The 13,510-nt window shown below is 27.7% G+C and overlaps 1 long non-coding RNA gene across 1 annotated transcript; it reads left to right on the top strand.

Annotated features, from left to right (window-relative positions):
- The first annotated feature begins 10,435 nt into the window (after positions 1–10,435).
- Positions 10,436–11,520, top strand: LOC145972703 (uncharacterized). The gene is made up of 3 exons (XR_014439260.1): positions 10,436–10,655; positions 11,028–11,106; positions 11,398–11,520. It is a non-coding gene; the product is annotated as an uncharacterized LOC145972703 (long non-coding RNA).
- Positions 11,521–13,510: the final 1,990 nt, after the last annotated feature.

The raw sequence follows: 13,510 nt of genomic DNA, 5'->3' as shown, positions 1-13,510 counted from the left end.
TTTCTACGTTCGAATAGCTTTTAATAGAATTATTAAATTATTACTTATTAGTAGAATTTTTTTCAAAATTTATAAAATTGTTTATCTGCTTATTATTTATGTGCGTCGGATATAAAATTAAATGCATATAATAATAATTTTTTGATCGTGACTACAATTTGAATCTTCTTTGTATGTTACAGACCAACAAACTATTGTGAGAGGAGGAGGAGGCCTGGGAGAGGCATCTTGCATCGGCGAAGCAACCTGATGGTGAATATTTATTATTTGTACATCAATTGTTATAAATCGTACGCACAATAATTCGTTCTTATAATTTAAAGGAATTAAAGAGAAAATTACAGAGAAAGATTTTTATAAATATAAAAATTTTTTTTTTTAAATAATTTCAAAATTTATAAAATCTTCCCATACGTGTTTATATCTGCTTATTATTTTACACACCGGATATGAAATTCCGCACAATAATAATTTTTTGAAATATTAATTGTATTATTTTGAGCTTTGTTATAAATGAATTTAATTTTTGTATGTTACAGACGTAGTTTTAACGACAAGTAGTTTCGATAACGACAACTCCGCTGCTGCACATCAATGCCACGGTGAGTGACAAAAACTTTTATTTAATTTTAAGGTAACGGTAGAGATTGTAGATAAATCCGTTGCCTTAAAATGGATGAGCTAGGATAGATTAAATAACTTTTAATAAATTCGTTCGAAATGTATTGCATCCATCGCGAAAATATATTGCAGTATTTTAATTATAAAGAAAGAAGATCGCGAAAAGATCATTTTTGTATAAACTTTATCTAATTTATTGAAAAGAACATTAAAAATTTTATCAATTACATCTGATGCTAATTTATTCTTATAACGCGTATTTATCTTATTCACTTATCTTATTCTAATTTCTTATAGCTCATCCATTATAGAATTTATTGTAGATATTGTTTTTAAACTTAATGTAAAGCCAAATGATTAATTAATGAAATAACTTGTAATATGTTAAATGTTATACACATATTAATTTTATATTTTATTATAAATTATGCATTACTATAAAAATTTATTAATTATATATATATTATTATAATATCAATCAATTTTTATTGATAATCTGCACAGAAAATTTTTATATTATAAAAATTTTATATATTATACTAGGCTGCTAACAGCTAAAGTCAGGATAACCATTTACAATTGGGCAGGATACATATACAGATTAGATTAATATATACATATTGTGTCATTTCATTTTGCCGGCATTTATTAAAATAAATATAAACTGCAACGAGATAAAAATAAATATAAGCAGTTATAAAATATTAAAATATAGTATTAAAATAAATATACAAGCAATAATTATATAAATTACAATTGCATCTTTCGAGAGTGACAGTGTTATGTTAAATTCTGTGATACTCGGCATAAATTCTGCCCAATTATAAACGGTTGCTCTTGTTTTATATTTTACCATATGAAATATGGCCGTGTTAGCACTCTAATACAATATATAGAAATTTGTAATTTGGCTTTATTTCAGTTTAAAAAACGAAATTGAATTTTTAAAAATGCTTTAAAAATAAAATCTAAATTATTAAAATTATTTTTTCCAGGAATATTAAGAAAATTGTACATAATTATTAGTGTTTAAGAAATATCATGAATACATTCTTATGCAAATTACACGAAAAATTATCCAAAGTATACGTATAATGATTATATAATAGTAATTCATTAAATTAACATATTTGATTCTATAGTATATATTTTTGAAATATTCATAAAAGAGTAACTGTTTGTATTTTCATATCAAAGAGTCATTAATAAATTCGAAATCTATTTATAAATTCCATATCGCGCGGAACTGAATATTCATGAAATAAATTATGATTACGAAAATACCGTGCTTTTTCCGCGTTCTTTTCGCGTTTGATTAGACGAGATTGCCGTTTTAATAAAGAATCTTATTGTCGTCCCTCTCAAATAATATTCTTAAATATTGCTAATTAAAAGTAAAAAAATCGAATAAAAGTATAAAGAGTCGATGTTAAGTTAGCGATTAAGTATTATTTTCACAAAATTTAACGATCGCCTTTGATGTTATGAAATTGCGAGTCACAATTATTATACGGATTTAATGATTTACTTTCAATTCGATTTATGTATTTACGAATTTCGTTTCCGAAATAAATATTCGTAAAATTAATAAATTACGGAAACATATCATATTTATTTCCGCATTCTTTCCCTATTCTTAGACGAAATTGCCATTTTAATAAAGAATCTTATCACTGTCTCTCTCGTGAAATAATATTCCTGAATATTGCGCTAATTAAATATAAAGAAATATGGAATAAGAGTGTGAAGGTTCGATGTGTTAAGTCAACGATTAAATATTAGCTTCATAAAATTAAACGATCACCTTCGATATTATAGAATCGCGAATAAATTATTATGAATTTAATAATTTGTTTCTTCGGTCATATTTGTGTATTTACGAATTTCGTATCGGAAAATATTCATAAATAAATTAATAAATTACGGTTGCGAAAACATCGTGTTTTCCAGCGTTCTTTTCGCATTCTTAGACGAAATTGTCGTTTTAATAAAAAAGTTATCGTTGTTCCTTTCATTAGATAAACGTTAATGAAAGTTGCGTGATTCGTACTGCCGAGGAGTCGAAACGATTTTCATCATGGAGAATTATTTCTCATCAGTTCTTGTAAGATCCATTCGCGATGTCTAGTTCGGTGCTCTGTTGAAAATTGGGGATTTTTATTGTAAGAATGGAACTAATCCCAGGTTTTCCTGGCAATTTCCGACAGCAATGATTTCGGTAGTCATTCAACGATGAACGCCATACACTTCTTTAAAGTCGAATTAATTTAAATAATATATATTTAGATGTGAGAGAAATGCATCTACTCTTTTCTCGTTAAAAATGTTCTGTCATTATTAGGATTGGTATTATTATTGCCTAATGCCAGAAAGATTTAATAATAGATAAAATATGGATATAGCGTTGTGTATAAATTTTTATTTTTTAAGTAATTTCATATTGTAATTTTATTAACTTTTTGGATAAAAATGATTACGAACGAATATATTTCATTAATTATTAATTAATTATCTCATTTGAAAAATTATTTCTAGATACTGGGGATATTAATATTAGTTTTTAGTTTCTTTTAAGAAACTATTTGCAGGTATTGGACATCGCCATTTTAGAATATTAGTTTTTAGGTATATACCATTTTATATATATGTATAATAAAATACATGCACAAATTAACGTATCCAAAATATTTTTATAATTTTTATTAATATGATATGTTATATATACGCGAAATTATATATGAATGTAACATAAAATGTGCGAATACTTAAAAATTTAGAGACGAATCGAATGGGTACCCCTATATCAGTAAGATATTGATTAAAAGAAAAAAAATGATTAATTTAAACGTTATAAGAATAAGAATCTAGAGAATTAATCTAGAATTAATTATATATTTAAAATTATTTCATTAATTTTATTTTGCACACTATTCAAATTGAAATTTTTTAAATCTTGCTGTTATCGGGTTCGATTCGTCTCGCGCGCGCAAATGGTACCCCAAATTATGTGTTCGCACATTTAACACAAACTCCAATGATGCATGTATTTTATTATTTATAAATATAATCGTTCGTAATCACATTTCTATAAAAAAAATCGTTATATCCATTTAATTTTCAATGAAGAAATATATTTCTTAGTAATGGAAGAACATGTTTTGTGACGTGCATATCAATTTCGTGAATTTAACATAATGATGAGGGATAATTGTCGTTGATTTATTACTGAAATCATTGCTATTGGGAATAGTCCGGAAGATCCGGGATTCGTTCCCTCCTACAGTGAAGTTCCCGACATTCAATGGATCACTTAACTTTTCCTCGCAGATCGATCTTGCGAAATCTGATGTAGAAACAAGATGTTAATCGTTCTCCATTTTCAAGATCGCTCCTCTTTTTATCGGATATTACCGGTATGTCACTCGCGTATCTGCATTTGAATATTTTGAATATTATCGATTTATTTATTCGTCGTGTTTTATCGCGAATTTTAAATCGCGATTTATCTTATAAAAATTCACAAATATATCGGTCGGTGAATTGTATATTCGCAAACATTACAGACCTCAAATGTTTGTCGAAACATTTTCGATTTTCTATATTTACGTGACAATAATTATATCGCGCTCGTGTCTATTGAGAGCTTCGATTATTATATTATAAAAATTATACGTATCGCGATCAAATATTCCGCATATTATCGATTTATTTATTCGTCGCGTTTTCTCGTGAATTCGAATCGCCATTTATCTTGTAAAGATTCGTAAATGACAGTGAGTACTATATTCGTAAATATTACAGACATTAAATTGTCGTCAATCTGTCGAAATATCTTTACATTTATGTGATAATAATTATATCGCGCGCGATTATAATGTCTATTGAAGTTTTGATTATTATATTATTATAAAAATTATACATATCGCAATCGGATATTCCGAATATTATCGATTTATTTAATTGTCGAGTTTTCTCGGGAATTTTAAATCGCGATCTTATAATTTAATCGTTGACTTATACATCGAAGCTTTGTCTCTCTTTCCATGTCTTTGAATATTGTCTTTAATAAGTCCGCGCAAAATGCGCCAGTAATGCAAATACTTTTTTCTACAATCGTAGAAATGATCAATAATTTTATTAATGACTCTTTTGATCACGATTATTTACGTTATATATAATTACGTTACATTAAATTCTATTATTGCATATCTATTATTAATAATAAATGTCGCGTAATTAATCATCGCTAATCATACTCGACTAATCGTTCTCATTCTGGACTATGTAAACATTTTTAGTAAATTTTATATTATACGTATATTTTGGACATTTTCGTGTAATAAATTATTCCATGTAATAAATTATTTTGTATTAAATTTCAAATTATATTTTACATTAACTTTTTTATTAAACCCTGTATTGAAAAAAAATAAAAAATAAAAAAAATTTTCCTCCTCGATATATCTCTATCTTAACGAAGGCATTTGCCTGGTGAGGAGGTTTGAGTACTCTAATGAACCTAAGAGTTATGCCGGCGGTAACACACGCCGATATTCATATAGACTATAGACTATTCTTATATTTAAAATAATCTTAAGTATCTTAGATTGCTTCTTAAGATTCCGTTAGTTTAGTTAGTAAGTTTAGTTAGTAAAATAAGTTCCGTAAGTTTAGTTAGTAAAATAAGTTATATAATAAGTTATATAATAAATAGTTATATAATATTTTCCAATTTACTTAAGACGATCTTAAATATAAGAGTGAATTATGAATACTGGCCGTCGTTACCGGCAGGGACACCCATGCCGGACAGGTCGAAGGGGAAGAGTCAGACTAAGAGAGATACCAAAATTATTATATTATTTATTCATATTAATTATTTATTATATTAATATATTAATTAATATATAATAATATTTATTATATTATTATATTAATATTTTTAAATAAAATGAATTATTAATATTTTTGAGTAAAATGAAGCAAAAGAGACAATAATCGAAAGAATAAAGAAAAATAGACTTCAGCAATTTGAATATTTGTTAAAAATGCCTGAAGACAACAAATAGCCACAGAAAGTATTCCGATGGACATCACAAGAAGAAGAAGCGTTTCTACAGTTTTTTAGGACGAGGCAGTGCGACAGTTCATAACAATCCGAAGATTCTAAGAAAAAGATGCATTGGACAGAGACGCATAATGATTAGACATATAAAAAGACAGCTTGCAAAGAATTATAAAATTTACTAATAATATAATAATAATATATTTTGTAATTATGTTATACTTTATTATTAAGTACATTGTATTCTATAATATAGAGCATTTTAAATATAAAAAATATTGCAGCAATGAAGATTATAATAAAATATTATGTGATTACAATATTATAATATTATATATATATATATATATAATATTTTATATTATTAATCGTGCTGAGGAAGGATCAAAGACGATCCGAAATATTCGTTTTGTAGTTTTTTAGTTCGAAATAAACAACAATTAATAAAAAGGAAGTATTGTTTTTTTCCTGCGCTCCAACTACCGCGCTGTGGCATTTATGTGCAATTTTGATTTAATTAATATGAAATCAATTTTTACGAGCGAAAATTATTTTTTATTGATATTTATATAGAGTCAAATATAATTCGTTTCCGATGTTTCATCTATTTTTCAATCATTTAAATATAATTCGGATTAAAAACGCGCACTTTAAAACGTCGAATGGTAGAATCGTCTAAATAATTAACATATAACGAAAAGCTCCATAAAAGATACATTAATCTTTTAATAAATAATTATGTAATTAATCTGTATAATCTAAAATATTTCTCTATACTTTAATATTTCGCGCATATGTTTGTTAAAGAATGTAAAATATTTCGATGATGAACGGACAATAACATCTTGGCCTTGGTGGCGTAAACAACAGCGCGCTAATATTTACATGCCACGACTTTGGTATTATTCGTACAGTGAGACTCGAGCAAAGATAGTGATACAAAATACTTTGTATATTATCGAATTAATAATTAAATAATTATTACATATCATGACTTCAATTACATTAATCTTTCGATCTTATAATTCGTGTTAATATACATATATTATACATATATCAACAATGAAAATAGCATTTAACAAGTAGTATTGAATTTGGCCCGATATAAATATCGAGCGAATACGTCCCTCGTGTGTTCTCTATCTCTTACAATATAATAAGGTGCATTTCTTGTATAATTATTCCGCGATGAGGCATGCCGTGCAAGGTATCTCACAATCGTTCCATAATTATAATTAGTCGTATTTTCGAGAGTGAGTGCCACGAAAAAATAACAAAGGACGAACAAGGGAGGAAAAGGATATTGGGAAAGGCATATAGGACAGGCAACATACGGAGTAATGAAATTGCGTGGTAAGTGATTTATAAATTTTTTATATATTATTCATATTATTTTTTAATTAAAAAAATTACTATCGTAAAATATTATTAAAAATATTATTATCTGATTAGTAAAATTATGATTACCGGATGGATATATCGTTACGTTTTGAACGGTTTCAACGAATCTAAAATAATAAATTATACTTTATCACGAAATATATTTGACTATATGTATTATTAAAGAAGTAATTTTATTCGTATAGAACATGTAGTAATTTTATTCGTATCACTATCTATATGTTATTGAAAATTCATTGTCGAAATATGTATTTTACGTACTATAAGATATGTACTATAAGATATGTATACAGGATGTCTGATAACTTTTTGTAGTCCCGAAGTGTGAAGGTAGATTGGCTCAAATTAAGAAGGAAGGTGCTCTGTTTTGCAATATTAGTAATAATTAACGAAAAATTAATTAAAGAAAATCGGCCAATTTGGATGAGGCAACGAGAGTCGTCCGATTGTAACCTTATACTAGGCGCGCGACGGAGAGTGGGGAAGGAGTGGTGAGTTCGGGCAAATTGTTTAATAAATAATCAATTTTAATTAATAAATTAAAATACTTCTATAATTTAATATTACGCGATAGTGTATATTTTATAATATATAAAATATATAATATTTCGGCAACAAATTATCAATAACACGGTGTTCGACTTTGGCAATATAAAATATAAACAGTAGCGCGCTATATGTTACCGCTTTGTCATCATTCGCATGATGACTCTCGAGTAATAAAGTAGTGGTGAGAAACGCTTCGTATATTGTAATTTTTTTACTAAACACGATTACGATTAGTATCGAAACATAATTTGCTTTAAATATTAATAAAAATTAATTAATTAAAAATTAATTAACGACATGAAACTGTATCGGAACGATAAATCTTTATCGAATCGCAATCATTCATTACTGTGAATAAAAATTGAAACAGGGGATACGTAAAAGGGGATAAGAGAATTAATTATGTTATGATATCGATCATTGATACTTATTATAATAAAACAATCGAATTATAGATGCAAATAATTAACATAACGAAAGGCTCTATAATAAATTGTTTAATAAATAATCAATTTTAATCAATAAATTAAAATACTTCTATAATTTTATTCCGCGTGCGAATATTTTATATTACAGAAAATATTTCGACAACGAGAGAATTATCAATAACACCGTGTTCGACCTTGATAAACAGTATAGCGCTATTGTTAATACGTTACACGGCTTTATTATCATTCGCACAGTACCTTGAGCAATAAAGTAGTGACGTTTCATATATTATCAAATTCTTTCTTTCCATAGTCGACCCTGGCGATATAAACAGTACCGCGGTAATGTTCTTGACTTACGATCATTCGCTCAGTGGCTCTTGAGCAGTGAAGTAGTGATGTGAGACGTTTCATATATTATCAAATTCTTTCTCTAAACACAATTGCAAGTGCAACGAGGAACTTTTCACTTTGAATAAGTGTAAGTGCAACGAGGATTAAAGTGCCACGAGAAAAGAGCGAAGGAAGCAAAAGAAAAAAGGAGGTTTTGGAAGTGGATGGATCAATAAGATATGATGTAAGTCAGTAATATAAATTATTTATCACATTCATTATTTATTATATTGTTGTGCTCCCGCGTTCCGTCCCGCTGGATGTATTCGTCACCCTTGAATTCCTTCGAAGAAGATCGTTTCCGCGCGCGTTGTCAAGATGTTGTTATAAACAACGACCGTCAGAGAGTCCAGCTTTCAAGCTGTGCGGACGCGCGTCTATTTGTGATCCGTTTTACGATTATTCTGAATTCTTGTATGTTACTCGCGGTTTATTAAAATTCTTGTGCACCTTAAATCGCGTTATTATTTACGAGTGCACGAGCGTCAGCGTATGTCGATTGTCGCGCGTGTTCGATATATATCGTTCCGCGGACGTAACAATATATAAATTATTTATCATTAGTATATATTCAAAATATACATATTTCACGTTTCGTTTTATTTCTTTGATAGTGATTCAATAATGATTTTAAATTGTAACATATATAATACATATACTTATAAAAAATATTCCACTTTATTTTAAAATAATTAAAACATTTATAAAATATTTTATTAATTAATATTTTCAGATACTTCTTATATTTTATAAAATATTTCATATTAATATATTTATTTAAATATTTCATATATAAAAATATAGAAATTTTTTTATTTATCATATTTTTAAAAGTTTATATCAATAAGAAATATAAATTATTTTGTAATTACGCGATTTATAACATTAAACTATATCTATTTAAAAGTAAAAACTAATTGCGCACAATAATTAGTTTTAAAATCAATTATTTTGAACATTGTTTTATATAATAGATTTTCTTTTATCTTTTATATTTTTATCTATCGTTTATATTTGCGAATTTAAATTTATGTACTGTATTACAAAATAAATTTCAAATTATGTATTATATTATATATAAAATTATATATAATATAACCCTCCCATAGGGTACACCTTGTCGCGGTGGGAGGGCTTAGTACTTGGATGGTGCCTTGAGGTTTATCTTAAATTTTTCTATTTATGATAAATCTCAAGGTGCCTGAATGGGAAGCTAAGTACCCTTTCGCGTCGTCGATGCCGTCAACGTGTCGCGGACGGCGGCGTTTCGTTACCGCGTTTTCGCGTTGTAGTATTCTCGCGTCGTCGCGTTTTCGCGGAACTTTTGGACTTTTTCATATAAAATCCCAATTTCATTTATTGTCACGAGTCTCTACTTCCGATGCCAACTAACTGGGATGTTTCGAGTTTGCACACGTTGCTATGCAACGTACACTCTTGCTTCGTGCTTCGTCAAGTGATTCGGCCCGAATTAGTTAGAACTCGATCGATTGCTCGGAATGGTCGTCAATGGGTCCCTTCTCTTTGCTCGTCTACAGCCACACGCACTGCGTGTGTTAACCCTGTCGAGGAGTCGAGTGGATTCCCCTAGGCACGATTTTCGCTCGGTAAAAGGGGTTGCCTCCCCATTTTCTAAACTGCTGAATGTAAGCATTTAAAAAATGTGGGTATCCTCTTCTTTTGCCGTCTACTAGCCTGGTGTAGCATATAGCAACCGCGGGAGGCATAATATGTCCGGGCGGAGCACCTGAAATCGTGCTTAGCGGGTCCAGGTTCGATACGAGATAGGATAATTATGCGCGAAAAAGAGTTGGCGAACTTCATTTTCCTTTATTTCCGTCAATCGTTTCGTCTTCTTTCTGGTTTGGGCTTAGTCCTTGCTCGTTGTATCGTTGCATTCCTGACCTGTTGGCTCGAAGCTGATTCTCATAAGTGAAATGGGATTTTCGCTCGTACCGAAACCGGGAGTGCCGTTCAAAGTATATACATATTAAGTATATACATCGCGCGACCAAATAGAAAATTTTTTATCGTATCGAAATAGTGCGGAAACCGTTTAGTATCGCGCGTAAAAGTGCGAAAATAGCGATATAAAAATATCGCTCGTGAGTGCGGGAGTGCCATTAAGTATCGCGCGTCTAACTGAGAGGAGGAGGAGGCCTAGGAGAGGCATCAGGCTCCGGCAGAGCAACCTTCTGGTAAGCAATTTATTTATTTGTAATTTGTAATTGTATTATATATTAAATATTAAATATATTTATTATAATTTAAATTAAACAATTAATCGCAACAATTAATTTGATGTTTTTATTTATATTTTTTCATTTATATTTAAATAAGAGGGAATTAAAGAAAAAGATTTTTAAATTAAAGCTATAATCTTGTAAAGGTGTAAGCTTTTATAAAGTTATAAGAGAATTATTAGTAATGTTTTTTAAAATTTATAGAATTATTTTATTAATCTGCTATTATTATATGCATCGAATATAAAATTCAATGTATACAATAATTTTTGAAATATTAATTATTTTGAACGCTGCTACATTAGAATCTTCTTTTGTATGTTATAGATCGATGCAACAACCCTGATGATCTGAGAGGAGGAGCAGGCCTAGGAGAGGCATCCTGCACCGGCGGAACAACCTGATGGTGAATATTATTATTTATATATTAATTGTTATAAATCGTTAACTTGTTATAAACGAATAATAATTCGATCTTATTATTTAAATGAATTAAAGAGAAAGATTTTTATAAAAGTCATATAAAATTTTCTATTTAAAAAACAGTTTCAAAAATTTATAAAATTTTTCCATACGTGTTTATCTGCTTATTATTTTACACATTGGATATAAAATTCCGCGCGATAAAAATTTTTTTAAATATTAATTGCATTTTGTGAGCATTATTATAAATGAATTTTATATTTGTATGTTACAGACAACTAGCTTCGATAACAACAACTCCGCTGTTGCGCATCAGTGCCGGTGAGTGAAAAAAACTTTTATTTAACTTTAAGGTAACGGATTCGTAGAGATTACAGATATAGATGTAGATTGTAGATTGTAGATAAATCCGTTGCTTTAAAATGGATGAGCTAGGATGGATTAAATTAAATAAATTAAATAAAATAATTAAATTAAATTAATTAGATATTATTAAATTAAATTAATAGATGCTTATTTTATTAAATTAAATTAATGCTTATATTATTAAATTAAATTAATAGATGCTTTGCATCTATTGCGAAAATATATTGAAATATTAATTAAAAAAAGAAGAGATCAAGAAAAGATTTTTTTGTAAAGATTTTTTGTCTAATTTATTAAATAAAGAACACGCATTAACAATTATCAATTTTATCAATTTTTGATGCTAATTTATTCTTATAATACGCACTTATCTTCTAATTGCTCATAGCTCATCCATCGTAGAATTTGTTTGTAGATATTGTTTTTAAACTTTACTTTAACTTAATATAAAGCCAAATGATTAATTAATTAAATAATTTGTAATATGATAAATACACACATTAATTATATATACACACATTAATTATATATTTTATTATAAAATATAATTTATAGAAATTTGTAGTAATTTGGCTTTATTTTAGTTAAAATAAAGTTATATTCAATATTTAACGAGCGATCGTGAAATCGAACGATCGTTACTAAATGAGCGTAAATATTTCACGCTCTTTTGCCGGTAATTATCCGGCAAAAGAAGGAGTAATTATCTCCTTCTTCGATCTCTGATTAGAGATCGAGAAGGAAAGTGGCCAGGATCAACGAAAGGTAGGTTCAACTGGCCCGAAGAGTACGGTTAGGGTACGCGGTTAGGACACGCGATTAGAGCACGCGGTTAGGGCACGCGGTTAGGGCACGTGACTAAAATATATACATGATGGTGAGGTGATGAATAGAGATAGGTTCCTCAAATCTCGAATAATTTTAGTTAATCAGGAAGTAGGGTTGTTAAGGCTATTAAGTAAAATCATTAGAATTCTTCTATTAATATTAGGGTTGTTAGGGCTCTTGAGATCATTAGAATTCTGTAATAGTAGCATTATTAGAGCTATTAAAATTATTAGAATCCTTTAATAATAGGGTTGTTAGGGCTATCAAGAAAGATTCATTCTTTCTTTTAATATTCCAATAATCCTAGGGGTAAATTAAAATTATTTTAATTTAGTTGAATTTATTTTTAAAAACGTTGTAAAAATAAATATAACATGTTTCAAAAATGAAAACATTTTAAAAGTGAAATTTAAATTATCAAAATTATTTTCAGAAATATTAAAGAAATTGCATAATTATTAACGTTTAAGAAATTTTAACATGTTATATTTTATTTTAAAACTTAAAAATATATGTGTATTAAATGAAATATAATATTAAATCCAAATGTTAATGCTATCGATATCAAATTATTATATCGATGTTATTAAATATTTGAATAAATGGAATATTATTATTTGATATTGATAGCATCATAAATGTGTAAATTATAAATTGTAAATTATAAATAGTTATAATTGTATTTTAATTATAATCTAACATTGATATTTGAATTGTAAAATACAATACAATTATGACTATAATTATATAATATGAAATTGTATTTACGATTGTAAATTCTTATGTAAATTACACGAAAAATTATCGAAAGTATACGTTTAATGATTACATAATAGTAATTAACATAATAGTAATTCATTAAATTAAAGTATTTGTTTTTGTAGTATATATTTTTGGAATATTCATAAAAGAGTAACTGTTTGTATTTTTATGTCAAGGAGTCATTAATAAATTCGGAAAATTTTTATATAAAATGTAAAAATTCGATGCTAAATTAATGATTAAATATAAGCATTATAAAATTTGACGGACGCCTTCGTTACAGAATCGCGAGTCAATTATTATAAATTTAATGATATGCTTTGCGTTAGCTTTATTTATTTATAAATTCCATATCGCGCGGAACTGAATATTCTTAAAATAAATTATTAAATTATGATTGCGAAAATACCGTGTTCTTTCCGCGTTCTCTT

The sequence above is a fragment of the Camponotus vicinus genome, unplaced genomic scaffold, assembly GCF_025532165.1.
Source record: "Camponotus vicinus isolate PSW18456_S1 unplaced genomic scaffold, iyCamVici1.0 SCAF_6, whole genome shotgun sequence".
Lineage (NCBI taxonomy): Eukaryota > Metazoa > Arthropoda > Insecta > Hymenoptera > Formicidae > Camponotus > Camponotus vicinus.
The sequence above is the reverse complement of the archived record's forward strand: the minus strand, read 5'-3'. Positions and strand labels throughout refer to the sequence as shown.